This window comes from Tachypleus tridentatus, chromosome 7, assembly GCF_004210375.1.
Source record: "Tachypleus tridentatus isolate NWPU-2018 chromosome 7, ASM421037v1, whole genome shotgun sequence".
NCBI lineage: Eukaryota > Metazoa > Arthropoda > Merostomata > Xiphosura > Limulidae > Tachypleus > Tachypleus tridentatus.
In genome coordinates, this window is record NC_134831.1 from 122,064,474 (window position 1) to 122,078,281 (window position 13,808).

The window sequence follows — 13,808 nt, forward strand, 5'->3', positions numbered from 1 at the left end:
GCGCGAAATTCAAAACAAATGAAAACAAACCTCAGTCCTTGGTTTTTATTTTATTAGGTTGTATTTAACGAAATTATTTCATCCTAGCTAATCGTAGCTAGAATTTTCTACTCTGTACTTATGAAAACATAGTATATTTGTCCAATATACGAACATTAGATTCCGGGTATTTATGAATTTAACATTTCGAATATTATGAGTGGCCGAGACAGCTTTTCGTTAAAGACGAATATAAGAGAAAATTAAATAACGTAAAATAGCTATATTGTTTATATATTAATATTTTAACGTGTTAATGAAATTAAAGTTAAAACAAAAGAACGGAATATATTTTAGAGTATTTCAGTGATCAACACAGGTATGCTGAGTTTTATCTGCGGATTAGAAATTGGGTTTCGATCCCTGTAGTGCTTAACTACAAATAAGCAAACTATTGATGTTTAATACTCTAGACAAAGTGCACTAGTTGAAAAACTAATATTTTCAGGAGTTCTAAAGGTTCAATATACTTACGTTTTAGTTTTACTAAAACTGAGGTCTTTTTTAGGTTTAACAAAGCACTGATTGTAAACAAAACCTATTTGAACTAATATCCCTCGAATCACTAAAGGCTCAATAAAAGTTTAGTGGAATATAGTAGATTATAATACCAGATTCCTTACAATGTTTCGTACTGTAACACAAGTCTGATGCAATTAACATCCATTAAATCTCTTGAGATTCAAGCTAGAGTAGGTGGAATATTTAAATGTTCGATTTTGTATATTTTAGGATCTCTTGAAATTCAATACAAGTCTAAACTATGGAAACAAATAATGTACGGGAAATCGATTTCGGATGAGATTTAAATCAATTCCTTTAGGATCTCTGGGCCTTTAATATGAATGACAGAATGTGTCGTAGTTACAAGTTCTCACAAGTTTGTTACTCAAATGGAATCAGTCCGGGCATGGCCGGGCGGTTAAGGCACTCAACTCGTAATCTGAGGGTCGCGGGTGAAAATGCCTGTTAAACTAAACATGCTCGCCCTTTCAGCTGTGGGGGCGTTATTATGTTACGCTCAATCCCACTATTCGTTGCTAAAAAAGTAGCCCAAGAGTTGGCGGTGGGTGGTGATGACTAGCTGCCTTCCCTCTAGTCTTACATTGCAGAATTAGTGACGGCTAGTGCAGATAGCCCTCGTGTAGTTTTGTGCGAAATAAAAAAAAACCAAAAACAAAAGCTTTGCGCAAAATTAAAAACAAACAAATAAATCCTACAGAATTACTGAAATCTCAAAACAAGGTTAGTTGAGCTTTTGCTTACCAATCACAATAAAATCTCCACCACACTCCATCCCCCCCTTCCAAAAAAAAATGTTTTTATTTATTTCTTGGAATAGTAAGACCTCACCAAGAGCGCATGGTAACAGACAAGAGACATGCAGTTTTATATTCTGTGAAAAGCACGTGTCAGGAACACGTGGTCGTGACTCACTGTCAGGTAGTTTTTCTTTTCATACCTCTTGGTTGGAAATATCCGGCAGTGGTCGCAAGAAGATTACCGGGGAATAAATCAATCGAATAGATCTTCTATAAATTGTGACCCTCTTGCCAAGCAGAAAAAAAAAATATTTTTGTGGCGTGTGACTGTCTCTTCGACTCTGTAATATCGAACAATAGAACGAAATCAGTGTTTCTTTATAATCATCTGAAAATTTAAAACAAGATATATACGCAGGGTTGAGTACGTTAACATAAAACGATTTTGAATATGCAAGTGAACAAGTAATTTGACAACCACACCTAATATAATTGCACAACGAAACGGCGTTTATCGGAGTTACCTTTTTATAATATTTTGTTAGACGATACTTAGGTGGTAAGATACTACCTAAAACTGATCGCTTAATGAAGAGGAATATTAATACAGTCAGACCATAAAGACGTGTTCAGATCGTGGTTTAGAATTTCCAAGACAAGGATACATTAAGTATCTGAAAATGTTGATAAACCTTATGCTATTGCAGACTTTTATTAAGCCTAGAAAGATCCTAATATATTAAGATTGTTTGTCTATATAGTTAGGCTATAGCTATCTGCGTTGTACCTACCGCGGGTATCGAAACCAAATATGTAGGCCCGGCATGGCCAGATGGTTAGGGTTCTCGACTCGCAATCTGTGGGTCGCGGGTTCGAATCCCCGTCACACCGAACATGCTCGCCCTTTCAGCCATGGGGGCTTTATAATGTAACGGTCAATCCCACTATTCATTGGTAAAAGAGTAGCCCAATAGTTGGCGGTGGGTGGGGATGACTAGCTGCCTTCCTTCTAGTTTTACACTGCTAAATTAGGGACGGATAGCGCAGATAGCCCTCGTGTAGCTTTGCGCGAAATTCAAAACAAAACCTTCAGGCTTAGCGTTGTGCCATCTAGGGGAGACATATTGAAAAAATATTGTGCTCATTCAGATTATAATAACACTTTTATCATATTTAAATTAATACCAAATATACCGAATTAAAGTGCCTCTTTACTCAAGCCTCTAAATTTACTGAACTTAAATGTTTCTGGAATTCGAAAGGTACTAATTTAACAGACACGTATTTAACCCTGAAACTGACTGAAGTCAACTAACTTACAAAGCTGCTACCATCTGAGACAACTCTATTGAAAATCAAAAGACTCTAAGAGTACTGATCTCTTGATACTTTGTCGATCCTCAAGTAACACTAAAGATATTGATTGTAACGTCTCTTGGGTTCCATCAAATCTCTGTCAAACCTAATATTGAACTGAGGAACTTTACTTCAGTTTCGTTTTGAAACTTTGACTATTTTAATGAAATAAAATGGTTTCATTTTTTAAAATCTATATATTTCTTCAAAACTTTATAATCCAGGCCAATAAGTAATTAAAAAACTTTAAAAAATTTCGTAAAAAAAAGAAAAGAAAAAGACATTACCAGAACAGCACCATCTATAATTAAAATCGAAGATTAAAACATAACGATTAATTGAAAGTTTAGAAAATATTGTGGAATTTTCTTTTTAAGTCTAGAAATCCATGCGAAATGGAAGTAAAGCGCGATTTTTTAAGTCAGTATCTTTTGTGATGTTGTAGTAGATTAGCTTCACTAGAAAAAAATTCCAAAATATTTCTTCATGAAACTATCTATCGTTTATTCTCAGGCAACACATTAATTACCATGTATTGAACTTCCAGTATATGATATATGTTTTTATAAATAACCATTGAGACACACTAAAAGGATCGTAAGTGATAAACATGTAGTAATATATAATTTCGTATATTCTCAAGTCATCTATAAGGAATGAGTTTGAGCAAATGCAAAGTCTCCCGGTGCGATAAACTTGAGGCCTATAACTTTAGCATAAGAGTTCAGTCTTTGCCATGAGCTCAGCGCTCATAGTGCGTTACGTTTCGCGCTTAAATTAAATCGACAAACAACTTCAAGTTTTCATACTTATATTAAGCCAGCAGTATTATTGCTACTTGATTGCGTTGGACTCGAGGCTAGTGACTATATTCCTTGCCGGACTGTGAATCCGATAACAAGGTCCCGAGGTTCGCGTTGCGTAGCTTTAACAATTGTAAGTGGCGCGTTGGGGATTATGGGTACGTTAGTAGGAGCGACGGTAAAATTCCGTTATTCGGTAAAATGAGAGTATATGAAAAACTGGCAGTCAGTGCTGTAAACAAGCCGCCTTCACTCTGTAGTCTGTCAGTGAAACAACAGGAATAATAAGTGCAGATAGCCCTTAGGTAGTAGCTTTGTGCTAATAATCGAAGAGTGTTTGGTTTGGTTTGAATTTCGCGCAAAGCTACACAAGGGTTGTCTGCACTAGCCGTTCCTAAGTTAGCAACGTAGGACTAGAGGGAAAACAACTAGTCATCATCACCCACCGCTAACTCTTGGGCTAGTCTTTCACCAGCGAATTCACCGCCACATTACAACGCCCCACTGCTGGAAGGGCGAGCATATTCGGTACGACGGGGATTCGAACATGCGGCCGTCAGATTACAAGTCGAGTGCTTTAACTACCTGGCCGTGTCGGGCCTAATAATCGAAGAAGACAAATGCTTAATTTCCATGTTTGTTTGTAATTAAGCACAAAACTACACCGTAAGCTATTTTACCTATGTTGTGCCATCACTGATATCGAAACCTGGTTGACAGACACTTGTCGCTGTGTCACTAGGAGGGAGGGGACAGTTTTTATGAAAGAATGCTTTACACATGGTTGTCAGTCGTTTTTCGTCCACAGACGAGCCGCTGTGTCAAGTTTGACTAAGTGGCATTTGTTTGTTTATTATTAAGCATAAACCTACACAAAGGACTATTTGCATTTTATTCACCATGGGTATCGAATCCCAGTTTCTAGCAGTATAAGTTCGCAGATACCGCTGTGCCACCGAGGGACAAAATAGCTCACAAAGAATTACAAACACTTGTTTTCAATAAAGAGCTGCACGTATTATGTTGCAGATAGGAGTATAGAGTTCGGGCCTAAACAACAAAGTTAAGCAGTAACCACGGATATGAAGGCGAAATAGAAACGGAAAGACCTAACAACAATAGGGCAAGTTCCAGTTGAAACAGTGAGCACGAATTTTTCACTTGTCACATAAAATCTGAGTGATGAATCCCAGAGATCTTCCATTTCGTTTTGATGATGTCATTCTGTAATAAAATCGTTTTAATGTAACGTACTTAACCATAAATCAGTGATGAAGTCACGTTACACATATACCTGATATACAATTTAAAGGAATTTCTATTTTTACCAAGATTAAATATACATGTTATTTTAAAACATGAAGATGTCGTTTTACAATGACTGTCATTTTTTTCTCATGATGTGAAATTTATATATATTACACACGAAGAGAAGGTAATTCAAGTAGGCTTAGCGATAAGCTTGAGGACTCATTACGCGAAAATTTGGGAATCGAACTTCCACTTGTGGACACATCTAGTACATTGTATAACAATAACAAGGTAATTCAATATTCTTTGTTCGATCGCTTGAGATATTTATTGATATGTCATTCCATACTGCTTACAATAATTCCATACTGCTTACAATCATTCCATACTTCTTACAATCATTCCATACTGCTTACAATCATTCCATACTGCTAACAATAATTCCATACTGCTTACAATCATTCCATACTGCTTACAATAATTCCATACTGCTTACAATCATTCCATACTGCTTACAATAATTCCATACTGCTTACAATCATTCCATACTGCTTACAATCATTCCATACTTCTTACAATCATTCCATACTTCTTACAATAATTCCATACTTCTTACAATAATTCCATACTTCTTACAATCGTTCCATACTTCTTACAATCATTCCATACTTTTTACAATAATTCCATACTTCTTACAATCATTCCATACCGCTAACAATCGTTCCATACTTCCTACAGTTGTTCCATACTGCTAACAATTGTTCCATACTTCTTAGAATCATTTCATACTGCTTACAATTGTTCCATACTTCTTACAATCATTCCATACTTCTTACAATCATTCCATATTGCTTACAATCATTCCATACTTCTTACAATCATTCCATATTGCTTACAATCATTCCATACTTCTTAGAATCATTTCATACTGCTTACAATCATTCCATACTTCTTACAATCATTCCATACTGCTTACAATCATTCCATACTTCTTACAATCATTCCATATTGCTTACAATCATTCCATACTTCTTAGAATCATTTCATACTGCTTACAATTGTTCCATACTTCTTACAATAATTCCATACTTCTTACAATCATTCCATACTTCTTACAATCATTCCATACTGCTAACAATCGTTCCATACTTCTTACAATCATTCCATACTTCTTACAATCATTCCATATTGCTTACAATCATTCCATACTTCTTAGAATCATTTCATACTGCTTACAATCATTCCATACTTCTTACAATCATTCCATACTGCTTACAATCATTCCATACTTCTTACAATCATTCCATATTGCTTACAATCATTCCATACTTCTTAGAATCATTTCATACTGCTTACAATTGTTCCATACTTCTTACAATAATTCCATACTTCTTACAATCATTCCATACTGCTAACAATCGTTCCATACTTCTTACAATCATTCCATACTGCTTACAATCATTCCATACTTCTTAGAATCATTTCATACTGCTTACAATTGTTCCATACTTCTTACAATAATTCCATACTTCTTACAATCATTCCATGCTTCTTACAATCATTCCATACCGCTAACAATCGTTCCATACTTCTTAGAATCATTTCATACTGCTTACAATTGTTCCATACTTCTTACAATAATTCCATACTTCTTACAATCATTCCATACTGCTTACAATCATTCCATACTTCTGAGAATCATTTCATACTGCTTACAATTGTTCCATACTTCTTACAATCATTCCATACTTCTTACAATAATTCCATACTTCTTACAATCATTCCATATTGCTTACAATCATTCCATACTTCTTAGAATCATTTCATACTGCTTACAATTGTTCCATACTTCTTACAATAATTCCATACTTCTTACAATCATTCCATACTTCTTACAATCATTCCATACTGCTAACAATCGTTCCATACTTCTTACAATCATTCCATACTTCTTACAATAATTCCATACTTCTTACAATCATTCCATATTGCTTACAATCATTCCATACTTCTTAGAATCATTTCATACTGCTTACAATTGTTCCATACTTCTTACAATAATTCCATACTTCTTACAATCATTCTATACTTCTTACAATCATTCCATACTGCTAACAATCGTTCCATACTTCTTACAATCATTCCATACTGCGTACAATCATTCCATACTGCTTACAATAATTCCATATTGCTTACAATCATTCCATACTTCTTAGAATCATTTCATACTGCTTACAATTGTTCCATACTTCTTACAATAATTCCATACTTCTTACAATCATTCCATACTTCTTACAATCATTCCATACTGCTAACAATCGTTCCATACTTCTTACAATCATTCCATACTGCGTACAATCATTCCATACTGCTTACAATAATTCCATACTGCTTACAATCATTTCATACTGCTTACAATTGTTCCATACTTCTTACAATAATTCCATACTTCTTACAATCATTCCATACTTCTTACAATCATTCCATGCTTCTTACAATCATTCCATACCGCTAACAATCGTTCCATACTTCTTAGAATCATTTCATACTGCTTACAATTGTTCCATACTTCTTACAATAATTCCATACTTCTTACAATCATTCCATACTGCTTACAATCATTCCATACTTCTTAGAATCATTTCATACTGCTTACAATTGTTCCATACTTCTTACAATAATTCCATACTTCTTACAATCATTCCATACTTCTTACAATCGTTCCATACTTCTTACAAGCATTCCATAGTGCTAACAATCGTTCCATACTTCTTACAATCATTCCATACTTCTTACAATAATTCCATACTTCTTACAATCATTCCATATTGCTTACAATCATTCCATACTTCTTAGAATCATTTCATACTGCTTACAATTGTTCCATACTTTTTACAATAATTCCATACTTCTTACAATCATTCCATACTTCTTACAATCATTCCATACTGCTAACAATCGTTCCATACTTCTTACAATCATTCCATACTGCGTACAATCATTCCATACTGCTTACAATCATTCCATACTTCTTAGAATCATTTCATACTGCTTACAATTGTTCCATACTTCTTACAATAATTCCATACTTCTTACAATCATTCCATACTTCTTACAATCATGCCATGCTTCTTACAATCATTCCATACCGCTAACAATCGTTCCATACTTCTTAGAATCATTTCATACTGCTTACAATTGTTCCATACTTCTTACAATAATTCCATACTTCTTACAATCATTCCATACTGCTTACAATCATTCCATACTTCTTAGAATCATTTCATACTGCTTACAATTGTTCCATACTTCTTACAATAATTCCATACTTCTTACAATCATTCCATACTTCTTACAATCGTTCCATACTTCTTACAAGCATTCCATAGTGCTAACAATCGTTCCATACTTCTTACAATCATTCCATACTTCTTACAATCATTCCATACTGCTTACAATAATTCCATACTTCTTACAATCATTCCATACTGCTTACAATAATTCCATACTTCTTACAATCATTCCATACTTCTTACAATCGTTCCATACTTCTTACAATCATTCCATACTTTTTATACTCATTTGGATTGAAGTCAGAAGTTAGAGTAGCAGTTGGTAAATTAGTTTCAATAGTAGTTTTCTATGACAAGTCTTTAAATTGTTCCCGTTACACATATAATATTAAAATAATACGTAATCCAATTTAGAAATAGCAGGGAAGTGAAATATTCATGTTGAATGGACTTCCCTTTTACTTCTTTAACCTCACTCCAGAATGATTCCGTAAGACATTAAAAAAATGAGTATTTTAAAGCGTATTAATACACAGTCAGCTGGCTGAGAACGACAAAGATCGGGTTTCGCAACCGGTGGTGGGACAGAGCACAGATAACCTGTGGTGCAGCTTAGCCCTGAACAGTAACCAACCCCTCAACCAAATAAACCCACTGTTGAGAAATGAAAGTGAGAAGATTTCTTAATCAGATTTCAACTCCACTACTTCAACATTTTTCTTTGTGTCTCTCAATATTAATACACAAAAGAAGCCTTGGAAAAGAGATAAATGTATTTAATAAAAAATGTAGCATATTGCATACTCCATCTCCTGATAATTTACATGTAAATAACAATTAATTATGTTCGTGTTTTACAAGCATTTGCTAGAGTTAAAAGTACATATATGATTCTTTCCTACACTGTTTATTACGTATGTACGAAGGTAGTGATGTGTTAAATGATAATTACTTAAACGTTTCAGTTATTGGGTAATCTAATCTCTTCAGTTGCTTATTGTAATCAGTAAGATAAATTATAGAATAGATGTAGGGTTTGTTAAAAGTTGTGTAGAAGTGTGAAGTGATCAGAGTTACAGCCACTAAACTTGACATGCGAAATATTCTATTTGTGTTTACACATAGTTTAATGACAACGATAGTTTAAAGGTACGTACGTCATTGAAAGCTAGGGTCAGAATATTTTACAAGTAGTCTTAAACTTCTCAGCACAGAACAAATTTATAAGTTTTTTCAGAAGTGTGTTGCTGTGTTAATTCGCTTATCTTTAATCGATTTTCATTATCGTTTAATGTTTTTGGGTTCATTTATTCCAGGTCTTCAGGATCTCCTTTATCGTTACAATTATTGTGATAAAGAAAATTGAGAAAACATGGTCAAAATCGTTTGTTTGTTTTTGAATTTCGCACAAAGCTACTTGAGGGCTGTCTGTGCTAGTCGTCTCTAATTTAGCAGTGTAAGACTAGACGGAAGGCAGCTAGTCATCACCAATCACCGCCAACTCTTGGGCTACTCTTTTACCAACGAATAGTGGGATTGACCGTCATAGTGTAACGCCCCCACGGCTGAAAGGACGAGCATGTTTGGCGCGACGGGGATGCGAACCCGCGACCCTCAGATTACGAGTCGCACGCCTTAACACGCTTGGCCATGTCGGGCCCGATCAAGAACGTTTCTTTAATTTTAAGTTTGCATTGTTTCTCAGTACATTTGATGAACACTCACTTATTACGTATTATGATTTATTCGGACAAACCTCCAGTTTATTTATGTTTCGTATCATAATTTCAAATAGCCTAAAACTGATTTAAATTGTTATTTGTATTTTGAAGTTAACCAAATGTAGAGATAATTAAATTTATGACGCTTGTCAACGAGATTGACACACATAATTTTCTTTTTTAACACGAATGCATTTTTTAAATGCATTAATTCAATTCATACTAACGGTTATTACAAATGATGATTTGTACATAAAAGTTGTACCAATAATATTGAGTTTTCTTTTTGTCTGAAACTTCCTTGATATTTTATGAAAGGCTCATGATGAGCAAATTGTTTTCGAGTTGATATCAGTATAATTCATTTAACGGGGAGCTAGCTAGCTCTTCTCTGATCACATGTGAGTTTTTCATCGCTGAAGTTAAACGGCTTGTAATGTTCGAAATCTACAAACGTTCCTGATCAAATATCTGTAGTTTCTCGAATAACAAGCGTAAACCACAATTATAGATTTCCAGGTTTATAGCATAGCAATTGTAGCACAACAACAATGTAAACTGTTTATTGGCGTATCGCGTTGTCTTAAAAGCTTTAGGCGAGCGATATTCTTGAAATTGAAATTCTTTAAAAATAAATATATAATAGTAATTCCACTACATTTGGTTAGCCGCTAGCTTGTCTTTTCAATACTCGTGTAATTTTTTTGATTGATTAATTATTATTTAAGGTCATACTGTTCTTCTAATTGTGAAAATAAAAGTACTTTTATTATTATTTCATTTGGCCACAGTGGTAAGTGTACAGGTAGTTTGTATAATAATAGTATTCCAATCACACTATGTTTGGATAGTGTGGTTGAAATATTATTATTATAAACTTTTCTTTTTTTTATATCCCAAAGGGACTAAGTCTAGAACATAATAGCCGTGGTACTTATGTATTGTGACAAGTAAAACTGTAATGGTTCTTTGCCGGCTTATAGAACACCAATACGTCTTAAAGTGCGGTAGCAGATGTTGATAGCAGTTTTATTAGGTGCACTAAGTGAAGTTTGGAAAACGTTCCACCTGAGCTTTCCTCGTGTTTGGTCAGTGATATTCCTTTTAAGTTCTGCATGATTTAGAATAATTGGACGAAGTTCTCGGCCTAAATTAGACAAGTCATGCGATTAATAACTGTGTTAAAAGTTTTCCAGACCAGCAAACATAACGATAACATTACAACCAATAAATCTTTGAAATATTGATAAGTTAACTTTAAACATGTAACTGCTACGAGTTAGCTGTAAAATTACTGCTTAAATGAGACAACAACAAACAACACATAATAATTAGGTTATGAACGGGTAAACCCATGATAATTATGTTATAAACGTGAAGATATAAAATACAATCAGACTACAAATGGAGAAACACACACATATCAAACTGAGATTATAAAACAGGAAAAGAACATAAATGAGGAAACATTGATCAAAAGCAGGTTATAAGTAAGGAAAACTCAGTTAAACGGGAAAATATTTATCATAATCAGGTCATATGTGCAAAAAAAACCCGTCATAATCAAGTTATACAATCAAACTGCAAATAGAAGTCTGTCCAATACACGTTATAATGGAATAACAGCTGTTCCATCTAGGCATAAAAAAATATCTAGTTTATTTATGACACATTTCTGTGTTCTTAAACGAAGTTTCGAAGTAAGCTATTTTTTTAATGTATTTAATAGTTGCATCTAAACTCTTAAAGCATTTTCAAACATATTTACTATAAACAGTTTCCTATAAAGATGAGTCCTTTAGAAAAGACGTTTGATAAATTTGTGAGTGTATATATACTGTAATAATTTAGACGTCTATAAGCCAAAGAAATTGAGGCCGAGAATAATTAGTTTTTTTTTTGTTTAGCTTATTTCATGCACAATAAATATTGAGTAATGCTTTTTATACTCTTGTCCCCAAGACATGTGTCCGTAAACGGTCACATTCAAACTCTCTCTTTCTTAACCTGAAGTTGGTAATTTTATTTCATTTTTTTCTATTCATGTTTGTTTGTTCGTTTTGAATTTTGTGCAAAGCTACTCGAGGGCTATCTGTGCTGGTCGTCCCTAATTTAGCAGTGTAAAATTAGAGGGAAGTCAGCTAGTCATCACCCCCCACCGCCAACTCTTGGGCTACTCTTTTACCAACGAATAGTGGGACTTACCGTTACATTATAACGCCCCCACGGCTGAAAGGGCGAGCATGTTTGGTGCGACCGGGATTCGAATCCGCGACCCTCGGGTTACGAGTCGAACGCCTTAACACACTTGGCTATGCCGGGCCATTTTTCCATTCATATGAATATGTATTATTCTTCGATAATATATCACAAAAAAAAACCTTTTTCCAGCGTTCCAGTACATGCGCAGACTAGATTTTAAGAGTGGTAGCGCATACAGAACATTTAATGTATTCCGGTAGTTCAGTGGTAAGTTTCAGTGTTAGTAACGCTAAAACTCGGGGATCGATCCCGGCAACGGCCACAGCTGAGAAAGCTTATTGTATATCGTTGAGTTTAATAACACAAATATAAATTGGATATTTAGTGAAAGAGTAGATTTTGTTTCTGTGAAATCGACTTCCTTTTAATGGTCACCAAGTTCTTTTGTCCTCTGAACTCAGCAGCTCTTTACCGACCACGCACATTATGGCCAGGTGGTCAGGACGCTAGACTTACAATCTGAGGGTCGCGGGTTCGAATCCCTGTAATACCAAACATGCCACCCTTTCATCTCTGGGGCGTTATAATGTGACGGTCAATCCCACTATTCGTTGGTAAAAGAGTAGCCCAAGAGTTGGCGGTGGGTGGTGATGACTAGCTGCCATCCCTCTAGTCTTACACTGCTAGATTAGGAACGGCTAGCGCAGATATCCCTCGTGTAGCTTTGGGTGAAATTAAAAAACAAACAAACAAACGTTATCAACCGTTACTACTTAACAAACTTACTACTCCTATTGCCTTCAACAAACGACTAAGATTACTCCGTTATTTCAGTTTTACCATTAGATAAGATATTTTTTTTAAGTAAATATTTTCCTTAATAATGTTAAACATGACTGTCGCAGCTGTTATGCACGTGCTTCATGTATGTGACACTTATCTAACATTTTTACATATTTTACTGCGACCAACACAAAAGAAAAAAGTGTCCACTTTTCAGGATAGTTTAGATTATAACAAACGATATCGGAGTTTCTATTTGCGACGTATATTCAGGTTGGTTAAGAAGTAATTTTCAGTCAAACTGATTTTAGTGTGTGCGTTTTAAGAACTTTCTCATAAAGCTAAAATCATTACTTGCGAATGGCAGAGAACAGACAACCTAAAAAAACACTAATAACACCGTCAAAATTATGTTCGTTGCACATTTTTTAAAATATGTTTATGCAGGAGAACTGAAAAATATACAAATAAAAAATGACAGTGTTGTATATGTCCAAATAAAGTTGCAACACCTTAATCTCTTTGAAAACCGGTTGCCAGTCGAGCAGATAAATCAGATCGGATTTTTTGTTTGTTTGTTTGTTTTTGAATTTCGCGGAAAGCTACTCGAGGGCTATCTGCGCTAGCCGTCCCTAATCTAGCAGTCTAGGACTATAAGGAAGGCAGTTAGTCATCACCACCCACCGCCACTTCTTGGGCTACTCTTTTACCAACGAATAATGGGATTGACCGTCACATTATAACGCCCCCACAGCTAAAAGGGCGAGTATGTTTAGTGCGACCGGGATTCGAACTCGCGACCCTCTGATTACGAGTCGAGTCCCTTAACCACCTGGACATGCCGGGCCCGGATTTATTTATTGAGTGGCTTTCGTTTCCAATAAGGATGGTGGACTTAATCAGTGCTATGTAGTAGTAACGTTGGACTGTATTAGTTTTTAAAACTAGAATGTGATTTTCAAAGTTTTGACTCCAAATAATTTACGTTTGTATCATAATAATTCCAATCTGTTCTCAGCCAATAAACACTTAAAAGAAGCTGTTCTTGAACGCTATTTCTCAGTTTACTGAGGCTTTATCTAGTCATTATCAGAAGTT